The sequence below is a fragment of the Miscanthus floridulus genome, chromosome 4 (assembly GCF_019320115.1).
Source record: "Miscanthus floridulus cultivar M001 chromosome 4, ASM1932011v1, whole genome shotgun sequence".
In the NCBI taxonomy this organism is placed as follows: domain Eukaryota; kingdom Viridiplantae; phylum Streptophyta; class Magnoliopsida; order Poales; family Poaceae; genus Miscanthus; species Miscanthus floridulus.
In genome coordinates this window covers 33,137,701-33,150,927 of record NC_089583.1, presented here as the reverse complement: position 1 = coordinate 33,150,927, position 13,227 = coordinate 33,137,701, and the positions used below count along the sequence as shown (strand labels likewise).

Here is a 13,227-nt window from a genome sequence, read left to right as displayed (position 1 = left end):
GGTTTATGAGACCCCAACTCGTGAGATTAATCATTCATCTGCAATTTGGTTGCTTTCTTTCTTGTTCTTGCTGGTGTTCTTCGTTGCGCAGGCAGGGATTAGCCTTCTTGGCGAGGTCAACCTGGTCTGTGACTTGGTTGATAACCAGAGGAGCTGTGGTGCTAAGATTGCAGGGTTCGATCTTTCGATCTGAAGCCGGATCGGTGTGTCATTATCCGCCACAACGATAGTTACCATCACCTGACGGAAGATCAGGATCCCCGTCTTCATTAAGTGGTAATCAGAGCTAAGGTATACCGTCATGTTCACTTTTATTCCCTAGTTTTGAGTATTTCGCATTCGTCTCATACTCCAGTGCCATACTCGTTTTTCCCGTCCTAGAATCTTCCGCGCCATAGCCTTTGCATATTTCAGTTTCAGAGTCCGTCGTGTTGAGTTTGTGTCCTAATCGAAGTCTGATTGCTGGTTAGGTCGTGTTAGAGTCCAGTTCGTGTGTTTTCTCCCATCGTTTCCATTAAATCTTGGCTATTGTGACCAATTTTGCACACATTTTTCCCGTTTTGTCCTCTAATTCGGAGCCAATTCTTAAAACTGGTCCAGTTTTCGCATACGAACTCCGTTTTCGACGTTCCATATATGCAAATCGATCAGAAAAAGTTTTTGCATACGAACTCCGTTTTCGACGTTCCATATATGCAAATCGATCAGAAAATTTTTTTGGATCCGTCCATCCCCTGCCTTAACGGGGTTCGGAATTTTTAGATTGATCAAAAAGTGGACACAAGATCCTCGTTTCGTGGTCACAAGGTTTTTGTCGATTTTGATCCAGTTTTCTAAAAATTCCACAGGCCACGTCTTACACTTGTTTGAGCTCATATTTTCTGTGGTTACTTCTTTTGTGCTCCTAAGTAAAGGAAAAATATCAAAAAAATAAAATAAAAAAGTCAAAATTTCCCAAAAAACAACGACAGCCCAAAAAATAGAAAAAAAAAGAGGGGCAAAAGAGGAACAATATCTAGAGGAGCATATAGAGAAGACCAAAGTGAGCTGTGTTAGCATGTGCTGTCTAGTTTCTTGTTTGTGTTGCTGTTTTCAACCACCATACTTGTTTTTCTCATATCTATCACCTTGCTATCCACCATACTTTTGTTACACACCTAGTACTTGCAACACTTTAGACCAGCAACGAGAACAATTACTTTGGACTATAATTCAGCATTACTTTCTGTTACTGACTTGTGTGCCAGATATACATATTACTCTTTGTTTGCCTTCCAAGCTCCACAAACTCTTCAGATCAGTATAGACAAGGGGCCTTGCAATCTCGGTACCACTGCCTCACAGGTATCATGAACCAGCCGCCGGTTGTACCGCCCACTGCTTGTGTTGGTAAGAACTTTTTAAGAGCTTGGTAAGACGCTTCCACTTGCTGTGAAAAGTAACACCACTACAACCACGTAGTCATTTGGTAGGGATAACTTTCACTTGTTTGTTCCTGTTTTTGTGTTTTCAATGGCAAGAGGTGAACAGACTGGAGATAACAATCCTAAGGGTTTCAACGAGTGTGTCAGTCAAGAGCAACTACAAGCTGTTGTAGAGGATGCCCAAAAAAGGATGAATGAGGCCATCAAGAAGGCCGTCACTGACGCACTCATTGAGCTCAACATTGGCAATAGCATGGAGAGATTGGACAAGCGAATTTCCACGCTAACCGATAAGGTTACTGAGTTGGAAACCTTTATGGCGGGCAACAAAGATGTCACTGGTAGCAACACCGATGGTCAAGACACGGTGTTTGATGCCAATGGGAACATAGGTCGAGCAGCTGTCCGACAAGATAGATTACAACAATGTCTTTGCCGCAACACGACAGGTATGGGTGGTGTCCACCACCACCACCATCAAGGTAATAATCACCATGTGCCCGATGATCCTTATGCTAAAATTAAGTTTGCAATACCATCTTTTTTGGGTCATTATGATGCTGAGGGATATCTTGATTGGGAGATGACGGTAGAACAAAAGTTTAATGCCCACCTTGTACTTGAGCAGCATAGAGTTAGACAAGCTACTAGTGAGTTTAAGGATTTTGCCATTATTTGGTGGAATGGGCTAGCTGCACAGGATGCTTTACTTGGTACGTGGGAAGAACTTAAGGTAGCTATGCGTGATTGTTTTGTTCCTCCTTCTTATCATAGAGACTTGTGTAAGAAATTGATGTGTTTAGAACAAGGAGATAAATCTGTATAGGATTACTATGGTGAGCTCCAAAAGGGATTGATGCGCTGTAGTGTTGTGGAGGAAAACGAAGATGCCATTTGTTGTTTTTATTCGGGTTTGAGGCGTGAGATTCAGGACATTGTTGATTATAAATAATTTAACACTATCAACCAGTTGTTTCAGTTTGCTATGCTTGCAGAAAAGGAATTGCAGGGGCGTGAACAGCAGAGCAAGAGCAAGGTCAAGCACCAGCACATACACGCCACGCTCGGCACCATCTTTGGGGCTGACCAAGCCAACCACTTTTCGGATGCCTCCACCAGCGAGCAAGCGACCAACAACCTCTGGAGTTTCTGCTACACCTAAGACACCTCCCGCACGACCTTCAGATTCAGGTAAAAATTCTTTGCAGGTGCCTACCAAGAGTTCCTCATCCGTTGCATCGACGGGATGCACTTCGGGTATTCAGTGCCACCGCTGCCATGGCATTGGCCATGTGCAGAAGGACTGCCCAAGTCAGCGGGCATATATTGCTATAGAAGATGGTTACATAAGCACCTCTGACATTGAGGATGAAGAAGACCAAGATGCAGATGAGGAGGATGGTGAAGTCCTTGGTGACGAGGCCACGACGTCCTATAGGAGCATTATTGTACAGCGGGTGCTCAGCTCACAAGTCCAGCAACCTGAGAAGCTACAACGCCATAACTTGTTCTAGATTTTCTTCGTCATCAGCGACCGACAATCACGTGTCATTATTGATGGAGGTAGCTGCAACAATTTGGTGATTTCTAATTTGGTCAAGAAGCTTGGCTTGACCACACGCCCACACCCACGTCCATACCATATTCAGTGGCTAAATGATTCTGGTAAAGCAAAGGTAATACAAACTTATAGAGTTTCATTTTTCATTGGTTCTTATGTTGATTCTGTTGATTGTGATATGGTACCTATGCAAGCTTGTTCACTCTTATTGGGTCATCCTTGGGAACATGATAATGATGCTACACACCATGGTAAAAGTAATAAATACACTTTTATGCATAAAGGAAAGAAAATTACTTTGGTACCTTTGACCCCTGCTCAAATTGTACAAGCTGATAGAGAACGCGCTGCTAGTTTCAATGATGTTCAATCTGAAAATCAGCAAGTTGCTAATTCTATTTTCTCACCTAAAAAGGATAAGTCTACATCTATTTTTAAAGATGAGGGGATTAAATTGAAGGGTAGTGTTATGCTTGCAACAAAATGTGAGTTTGCTGAAATTTCTGATGATGATATTTGCTATGCTTTGGTATGCAAACGAGCTATGTTTTCGCTTGATGATATTGTTAGTTCGGTACCTCCTGCTGTCACTAACCTTTTGTAGGAGTATGAGGATATTTTTCCAGCTGAGATACCCCCAGGGCTGCCACCTATGAGAGGGATAGAGCATCAAATCGATTTGATTTTAGGAGCAACCTTGCCCAACCGTGCTGCTTATCGAACCAATCTAGAGGAGACTAAGGAAATTTAGCGACAAGTCCAAGACCTTTTGGACCGTGGGTATGTACGTGAAAGCCTTAGTCCTTGTACCGTTCCTGTACTTTTGGTTCCTAAGAAAGATGGAACTTGGCGTATGTGTGTTGTTTGTAGAGCCATCAATAATATTACTATTCGGTATGTCATCCTATTCCTAGGCTAGACGACATGCTAGATGAGTTGTGTGGTTCTATAATTTTCACTAAGATTGACTTGTGAAGTGGCTACCACCAAATTCGAATGAAACTTGGAGATGAATGGAAAACTGCGTTTAAAACTAAATTCGGGTTGTATGAGTGGTTAGTAATGCCTTTTGGTTTGACAAATGCACCTAGCACTTTCATACGCTTAATGAATGAGGTTTTAAGAGCTTTTATTGGACATTTTGTGGTAGTTTACTTTGATTATACATTGATTTACAGCAAGTCTTTTGATGAACATATGGATCACTTACGTGCTGTTTTTAATGCTTTACGTGATGCACGTCTATTTGGTAACCTTGAGAAGTGCATCTTTTGCACGGATCGAGTTTCTTTTCTTGGCTATGTTGTAACTCCATAGGGAATTGAGGTGGATGAGATAAAAATTGAAGCCATAAAGAGCTGGCCGGTTCCCCAAACCGTCACACAGGTGAGGAGTTTTCTTGGTCTTGTAGGATTCTACCGCTGCTTCGTCAAAGATTTCAGCACCATTGCTGCCCCATTGCATGAGTTGATGAAGAAAGGGATGGTGTTTCATTGGAGAGAGGTACAAGAGGAGTCCTTGGACACTTTGAAGGACAAGCTCACACACGCACCATTGCTGCAACTTCCAAATTTTGGTAAGACTTTTGAGCTAGAATGTGATGCTAGTGGAGTTGGCATTGGTGGTGTTTTGATGCAAGATGGTAAACCTGTTGCTTACTTTAGTGAAAAATTGCATGGTCCTGTTCTTAATTATTCCACGTATGATAAAGAATTGTATGCACTTGTTCGTTCTTTAGAGACGTGGCGTCATTATTTGTGGCCTAAAGAATTTGTTATTCATTCTGATCATGAATCGCTTAAGTATCTTCGATCTCAAAATAATCTGAATCGTAGGCATGCTAAATGGGTAGAATTTATTGAATCTTTTCCTTATATTATCAAACACAAGAAAGGGAAAGATAATGTGATTGCTGATGCTTTGTCTAGAAGATATACATTGCTGTCCCAACTTGATTGCCGAATTTTTGGTCTTCAATCCATTAAAGAACAATATGCGCTTGATCCTGATTTTAAGGATGTGTTGCTTAATTGTAGAGAGGGACGTGCATGGAATAAGTTTATGATCAATGATGGGTTTTTATTTAGAACTAACCGCCTATGCATTCCAGTTGGTTCCGTTTGTCTTTTGTTGTTGCAGGAGGCACATAGAGGCGGATTGATGAGACATTTTGGTGCCAAGAAGACGGAGGAGGTGTTGTCCACACACTTCTTTTGGACTAGGATGAGGCGTGATGTGGAGCGGTACGTGGCTCGGTGCACCACATGTCAAAAAGCTAAGTCACGGTTGAACCCACATGGTTTATATATGCCTCTTCATGTTCCTTCTACTCCTTGGACTAATATATCTATGGACTTTGTATTGGGTTTGCCAAAGACTAAGAGGGGGAGGGATAGTATTTTTATGGTGGTTGATCGTTTTTTCTAAGATGGCACATTTTATTCCTTGTCATAAGAGCGATGATGCTGTTCATATTGCTGACCTTTTCTTTCAAGAAATCATTCACTTGCATGGTATGCCTTCTATTATTGTTTCGGATCGCGATGCAAAATTCTTGAGTCGTTTTTGGCGCACGTTGTGGAATAAATTGGGGACCAAGTTGCTGTTTTCTACAACATGTCATCTCCAAACTGATGGGCAAACTGAGGTTGTGAATCGAACATTGTCCACCATGTTGAGAGCCATTTTGAAGCGCAATTTAAAGATGTGGGAAGAGTGTTTGCCGCATGTGGAGTTTGCATATAACAGGGCGGAACATTCAACCACCAAGGTAAGTCCTTTTCAGGTAGTGTATGGTTTTAACCCCCGTGCTCCTATTGATCTTTTGCCTTTATCTACCACTGAGAGAATACATAGTGATGCTAGAGAGCGTGCTGATTTTATTCGTAAGTTGCATGAAACAACTAAAGTAAATATTGAAAGAATGAATAAAAAGTATAGAATTGCTGGTAGTAAAGGTAGAAAAGAGATTAAACATGAACCGGGTGATTTGGTTTGGTTACATTTGAGAAAAGATAGATTTCCTGAGCTGCGTAAGTCTAAATTAATACCAAGAGCAGCTGGTCCTTATAAGATTATTGAGAAAATAAATGATAATGCGTACAAACTTGAGTTGCCACCCGAGTTCGGGGTTAGTCCCACATTTAATATTGCAGATTTGAAACTTTATTTGGGAGAAGAAGATGAGCTTGAGTCGAGGACGACTCCAATTCAAGAGGGGGAGGATGATGAGGACATCACTCCTTCGGATGTACCAGCTGATCCTCCAACCGTCATGCAAGGTCCAATGACCCGGGCTCGAAAGTGACAACTCAATTTAGAGATGACTTCGTTCTTAAGCGATACTTTTCATACTTTTGAGAATAGACTACTACCTAATGATGTTACCTTGCTTAGGAACATTGAAAAGGGTCATGAAGGACTTAGAGGAAGTGATAGAGGTGATGATGACCAGCAAGGACGTCCAACACAAGCCGGAGGCCCAGTCCAACAAGAATTCGAGTCTGCCTCGGCCTTCAGGACCAGTCTGCCTTAAACTGGACGCCCAGGACGCATCCGGACTCCGTTTTCGATGATCCACATATGGATGGAAAGCTAATTTGATAAGGAAGCCAATCCAAGTGGTTTCACGTCAAAAGCTGTTCGGAATCAACGGGAATCGTCGAAACAATTCAGCGTCCAGAATCTACCAGGGTGCTGCGACACTGTCTTTTGGTCTGTTGGACTATGTATCGAGTTTGGGCCCATTAGGGGCGCGTCCAGTGGTCTTGCACGACCCTAGAGTCTTCATAAACAGCCGCCACCCCTCCATTTGGGTTCGGGTTTTGCTTAGATTATTCTGTCAAGAACAGTTTCGTCGTTCATCGGTTTGTGAGACCCCAACTCGTGAGATTAATCATTCATCTGCAATTTGGTTGCTTTCTTTCTTGTTCTTGCTTGTGTTCTTCGTTGCGCAGGCAGGGATTAGGCTTCTTGGCGAGGTCAACCTGGTCTGTGACTTGGTTGATAACCAGAGAAGCTGTGGTGCTAAGATTGCAGGGTTCGATATTTCGATCTGAAGCCGAATCGGTGTGTCATTCTCTGCCACAACGATAGTTACCATCACCTGACGGAAGATCGGGATCCCCGTTTCCATTACAATCACCCCAATAGCAGCTGCAGGGGATGAGGCCATGGCATAGGTAGTCGAACCAAGGACAGAGTAGGAAGCGAGATATCGATTAATTATACTTCTTTATTTGATTATGGGTCATCACTCAAGCACAAAAACAGTTCAATCATCATTCTTGACCTTGCGGTGAAATGACATTTCAATCCCGTACACCGCAGCTGTTCTAACTAGCCACAATGTGATGAAAAATCGATGCTGAAATGAGGGAAATGAAGTTCATGCCTCGGTTGATCCCATTGTAGAGAACAATGCTCACATAAAAAAGCTAGGCACCAAGTCAACTGCATGCATCAATGCTGTCTTTTCCAGATGTTCCCTGGCATCATCTTGATGACTGAGGTACAGAGTAATAGGTAGTGGGAGGAAAACAAAGGGAGCAGCACGCAAGGAGGTCCCACGCGTGCACTAGCCTCGTCAATGCTAAAGATTGCGAGTACCCTCTATTGTAAAGCCATGTCCATCGCTCCTGACGTCTCCCAAGCAGTTGCTTCTAATGGTAGTCGCATACATATACATATGTCCACTAGCCCGGAGGATATTGCTGCCTATAGCATATATAGCAAACCTGACCCTGAGGAGAAGTGCAATGTACCTATTCAATTTGACATTAAGCATGGGACCAACTTATTTTAGGCAATAACTACATTAGATCACACAATGTGTAATGTGATAAAGGTGGATCCTAGCAACAGTAAAGAATTACCTTACCCTAAGCTCCCAATCCTCATTCTCTCAGACACTCCTCTCCACTTCAGATCCGATCATTGCCATCTGTTGCTCTACCATTCCTCCCTCGCCCAGGCCTGCTTGACACTACACCACAACACCGCATCACCGTCAGACATCTAACGCTAAAAGTTTTATTTATTAATGGATGATGTGTCGCTAAAGAAAACTCATAGACCATCTGTCACTAAATCCTCATTTAGCGATTCATTATCTCTATAGATATTGTATTTAGTGTTTAACTATTGGTCGCAAAAAACAAGTACACCGTCGATCTATTTGTCAACAAAAACAAATGGGCCCCGCCTCGCCCACTTTTAGATTGGCCTGGCCCATGAGTAGAAAAACCCTAGACCCTTGTCTTCCCCCAAGATCCCAAATCGAGATAGAAGAGGCGCCGTTCTTCCTCTCCCGCCGCGCCGATGCCCTGGTCCCACGCCCACCCCGCCCCAAATCTGCCCTCGCGCCGCCGCCCTCTCTCCCACCCAAATCGCGCCCGCCCCGCCCCAAATTTCCTCCTGCCCGCCGCCGCCCTCTAGCTGCCTCCCGAATCCCAGCCCGCCCAGCCACCAAAGCTCCCGCTTGGCGCTCGCTCGCCCCGCCCCGCCGCCAAAGCCCACCGCTCGCTCGCCCCGCCCACTCCCTTATCCCGGCCCGCTCATCCCCTGGTCCCGCCAGCCCCGTCCGAGTCTCCGACTCTCCTCTCCCGACTCGACGCGGAGACCGCAACCGCGCGAGGTGAGTCCGTCCGAGTTCGACGGCCGCCGGCGACTTCTCCGGCCTGCCACGGCCCCGCCCTCTGCCGGCGTCCGACGACCCGGGCAGGCGGCCACCGGACCACCTGCCACCGCAATCCCTGCCTCCCGGTCGACCAGGCAGCTAGGCCCCCGGCGCCCAGCTCCTGGCCGCCGCCCCTTGGAGCAAGCCAAGGTGGAGCACGCAGCCCCCTAGAGCACGTGACTGGGAGTGCTTCTGTTGCAGATCCATCGGTATGTCCAAATGCCCTCCCCTTGCTGTTCTAATCTGGGTATAGATTCTTTTTTGTTGCGCTAATTTTTTTAGACTTGGATTGGTGTGTTCCGAGCTCAGATTGGAGGTTGAAAATTTCCTGAATAGCACAATAGACAGGTTAAGGAACTTGCTTTATTTGAGGCTCGTGCGTAAATTGGATTCGACAACCATTGTCTTTGGTCTGAGAGCTTCTGCCAATCTGCTTGTCCTAATTAGCGATGGTATAGGAAAAAACACATAATAGCACATTGTGTCCAGATTAATTTTTTTAGAGGCCAAGCAGTATGCTAGGAAGAATTTAAGCTTGTATTTTTTTTTTCTAATGAATCAAGTTAACCATAAGGTGACTCGTGTAATGCTGAGCGATAGCTCAACTCTACATGTTCTGGTGGCAAGTGCTGAAAGCTAAAAATAAGCTTCTTTAATTTCTTTTGGCGGCGATTGGTGATTCTGTGCAGCGGTTATGTTCCTAGCTATTTACTAGTGATATTAGTCTGAATGTATATATGTATGGTAGCAATTCTGAGGCTGCATCACACGTGCAGCTATGTGCATCAATTTTTTAAGCTAGCTACTGAAGAAATTAATTTCCATGCTTCCTAGGGGAGGCGTCGTTGCTTCCTAGGGGAGGTGTCAGCGCAGAGGACGAGGGCGGAGAGGACGGTGGACCTGCCGGCGCTCGTGCGGGAGATCCAACAGATTGACACCATTCGCCTCTACATGGGTCAGCATCTCTTCCTCTCGTCACTTTCCTTCCCAATTGTCAAGCAGGTGCGGATCTACCAATCAGCTGGCCAGCTATGGCATGGCAGTCGCCCAGCTGCAAAGCTTCTTGGCCATGCAATGCCACCAAAGCAGTGATTCATCAATTTGATGAAATGAGCTGAAAAAATAACGTAACCATCCTCGTGGGTATTAGGCTGCCTGTTCTGCTCTGTTATGAACTTATTATTAGTTTAGTCTCCGCCAGCACCTGTCACCTGACGTCGAGTAGTATAGACATGGTGGCAATTATATATCTTGTTTTATCGTGGCTAGCCAGCTATTAGACAGACCCAAATGTAGAGTTATGTTATATAAAGGAAATGCACTGGTAATATTTATTTGGATTTTTCTATATATCTACAAATCCATGCACTCTGATCCCCTTTCATTGGTAGTATGAATGTCCGATACTGTGAAGCTGAAAAGATAATTTAACATGGTGTTAGAGTCAAATATGGACTCAGGTTATGTATGTTTGCCTCACTTTCTTAGTATCCAATTATTTATACATTGTTTCTATCATTTTTTGAGCTTTTGTCTTGTGTATGTAAGCTGTGCAAATAGAATGCAACTGGTTTACCTGCAAAATTGGTTTGCTACGCCATGGCTGATGTGGTACCTGGACATGCTGCATCAGTGTATTCTGTAGTCCACGTTTGTGTACTTTATTGATGTATGATGTAGCTATTCGTAACTTGATTTAAAATCGGCAAATCCATTTTTATTTCGACCCATTTGTTTATCACTTAAATATCCATTGTAGCACTGACCTTCTAGGTCGCTGGGAAATGTAGTCATAATTCCTTTGGATGTTTGTTTGTGACTAAGATACTCCTGAAGGTTAGGGCCTCGGAACCAAGTATCCTAAGTTTGTAACTGAGTCCTTCGACATTTTCTGAATCAAGAAATGTCTTCTGCAGTATGCACAGTATCTAATTTGCTGTTCCAGCTCATAGTTCAATTTTGTTTTGATTCCCTGTCTGCATCAAAATCTGCTCATCTTTGCTATTTTGCCACAAAAGTGGTTCTGTTGGCTGCTATAGTTTGTTACTATACCTTCTATAAGCCATCTAGCTCTGTATGGTATAGGAATGTACATAGCTTTTTTCAGATGAAAATCACCGAACTAGGTAAGAACAATTAGCTAGCTAGTACATTATTCATTCAAGCTTAAGTACCATCGCTCGTGTACCTATGTGCATCAATTTTTTTTTCGCTAGCCACTAAAGAAATTAATTTCCATGCTTTCTAAACATGCTCCGTCTGACTTATATTTGAGCTCAAGACCATCATCCAATAATTACCAAGGCAGTGGGCAGAGCTATATTTAGTAAATTAAGAGATTGTTGTTTTCCAGCATTACAAGAGGGTGCAATTGACACCCCACCCCCCCCCCCCCCCCCCCCCCCCCCCCCCCCCCCCCCGCTGAGTGAAAGTACTGCGGAGCTGCCCCACTAACCCCAGCTGTTTAAATATTGATATTGAAGGGTCTGCTAGTACCAAGTATGGTTGCAGGTGGGGCAGCTTGCAGCTGCCTTCCCCGCATCTGCAGCAGCCACAAATATGATATTCATGGAAGTATTTAGGCTAAAATGATACATCAGTTAGTAAGAATGTAGAGTAAACACATTATGGGATATGACTTTATGAGTAGTAATAAAGCAACAGACAAGTTTCTTGTACAAGGCTCTGTTCTTGTGTAGTAATCTTCAATCAAGCCTTCAGTCTTCAACAACATAGAAGATTAGGTAGATCACGGAAACAAGGGATCACAAGTCTCTGTTCTTTTGTGAAAATTAGTCTGAGTATATTCTGTTTTCAATCTGTAGTTCTGTACTTTCTGAAAAAAAAATTGAATTGGTGATGCATAACCTGATATTTGTACTAAAACTACTGGTAGTGTGCAGCCTACATAACTTGCATGCTAATGTGCTTCTGGTGTTAGAGTTCTGTGTTCTGGTGTGCAAATTAGATTTACTTCATTTTAATTTTGTTGCATAGTGGCCCATATCCAGGTAAAATTTTGAGTACAAGGCAGAGTTAGAAAACCATTGAGGTTTAGGATTAACATCTTTGATCAAATTATCTGTGATGTTATGCCATCAAGTTGATGAATGATGGGGACATGTAGTAAACCGTTGGCAACCAATACATCTTTTCTCTATGTTTGTTAGAAACGTCTTCAAATCTTTGGCTGTCGATATAATTGGTGTGTTTATTTCTTATTTGTGTTATTGGAACTAAATGCTAACATGTTTTTGCAGGTTTCAGCAGGCTTTTTAAATCCCTCAGGAAGTACTGTGTATATCAACAATGCTATGCAGCTATGTCTTGAAAAATCTGGATTACCAGGTGATGACAGATGCTTGACTTTTTTAATCTCGTTGCTTAAATGATAAACTGGTGCTTGTAATTATACATGTAAATCACCTGTGCGATTTATGAACCATGCATTTATCTTAACAACTCAAATGCATGCTACAAAATGTGTTGCAGTTAGCAGTTTGCCTTTATCATAATCCATTGTTATTTTCTTCTCTTGTCGGTAGAGAGTTCGGAGGACCAGTTAATCGATCTGTAGTAAGACTTGATAGGTTTGCATATAACCTTAGAATTATCATTGATCTTATCTCTACAACTAAAACATATGGATTTCAACGTCTACCTGGCAGCACCAAACACCCCTCAGACATAGGTCCACCCGGCAGCACCAAAAACTTCCCATATAATCGCTTCCCTACCGGCGCAATTAAAGGAAAGAAACCTAGAATGCCTCCGTTTTTTTTTCACCGTGCATGCGAAGAAACCGTGGCTGCGGCGGAGGGGAAAAAAAGTCCACTAGAAGCTGTGGGCTGTAGCAGTTCAGTATGGAAGGCAATGCCGTGCTTGAGGAGGGAAAAAGAAAATTAATATGGAAGGCAATGCCGTGATTGACTGATTGAGGACGGGAAAAAATTAATCACACGTCGTCACAATCATCTCCAGACACCTCTCTAAACCATGCCGTCGCCCCTCACTTGGCCCCTCCCAGCGGCGCAGCGCCACCGCCTTCAGAGGAATCATCTATGTATGGACATTGTGGTCCCGCTCCCCCAATCGATTCCTTCCTCTACCACACTGGGATGGGCGACAAGCGGCCATCGGTAAGAGACATGCCTCCTTTGAATCAGCCGCTACCACTACTGCTATCGACGGCGATGACGATGCCTCTAACCCTCACGTCGTTCTCCTCATCTCTAGGTCTGTGTCGCCTTTTGCTGTCGTCATGATTCCTCTTGCATCCGTTGTAAAGAGGGATTTGTTCTAAGATTTGCTGGTTCTTGTGGATTTATTTGTTCGGATTTATTTGCTGCATTCAAGTGATGGGATGATGGTTGAGCCACGATTTTGGTGCTTAGGATTGTAGTCCATGAATATGTATATTATTGGTCGTACCTTTGGTGTGTGAACCATTTAATATATTATGTATGCAAAAATGAGAGGATTGTGGGACATGGATGTGTGTATTATTAGTCTTACTTTTGCATCGTTGTCACGAAATTTTGAGAAAAAATGGGTGATATGGCTAG

At 43.4% G+C, this 13,227-nt stretch overlaps 1 protein-coding gene and 1 long non-coding RNA gene across 2 annotated transcripts in view; one reads left to right on the top strand and one right to left on the bottom strand.

Moving 5' to 3' along the window:
• The window catches only part of LOC136548363 (uncharacterized), a 172,898-nt gene that overhangs the window by 20,560 nt on the left and 139,111 nt on the right, over window positions 1-13,227 (bottom strand). The window lies entirely within an intron of this gene.
• On the top strand, window positions 8,299-12,311 carry LOC136551280 (uncharacterized). The gene is made up of 3 exons (XR_010782518.1): window positions 8,299-8,871; window positions 9,497-9,617; window positions 11,923-12,311. It is a non-coding gene; the product is annotated as an uncharacterized lncRNA (long non-coding RNA).